This window comes from Asterias rubens, chromosome 10, assembly GCF_902459465.1.
Source record: "Asterias rubens chromosome 10, eAstRub1.3, whole genome shotgun sequence".
Classification (NCBI taxonomy): domain Eukaryota; kingdom Metazoa; phylum Echinodermata; class Asteroidea; order Forcipulatida; family Asteriidae; genus Asterias; species Asterias rubens.
In genome coordinates, this window is record NC_047071.1 from 943,024 (window position 1) to 943,686 (window position 663).

Sequence of the window (663 nt, forward strand, 5' to 3'; positions counted from 1 at the left end):
GCACACATTATTTACATCTGACCACTAACAAACTGAATTATCTGGACATTCGGCATCATTAATTCAACTCAAATCAAATCAAATCAACAGTACTTAAATATATTATTTTACATTATTTTATCAGTTTAATTCAATTAATAATTGTATTGGTTTGATTTCCAATTCATGCATTATTAAAGTACATGTTTTGCTACAAAAAAGTACTGGAAAGTGAAAGACTGATGTTCATATAATGTTTTTAAATAAGTGATAAATTTACAAATCTTAAAAAATGGCAGGTAAGAAATGCCCATTTATTGGGTGGATATTTTATTAAAGGGTGGGTGCCATATTAGGGAAGAGAGTCGTTGGTGAAACAATTGTAATAATGGTTGGACAATAAAAAAAAGTTTCATCGCCGATGATCGCGGAAGTGTCGTGGCTGAGCGGTTAAGAGCACCAAATTCAAACTCTGGTGTTTCTGATCAGCAGAGTGTGGGTTCGAGTCCCAGTCATGACACTTGTGTCCTTAAGCAAGACACTTAACCATTGCTTTGTCTTTCGAAGAATCAAATGGAACGTAAAGCCGCTGGTCCTGTGTGTTGTGTAACGCACGTACATGTAAAATAACCCAGTGCACTTGTCGAAAGGAGAAGGGGTTCGCCCCGTAGTTCCTGGCTGGAT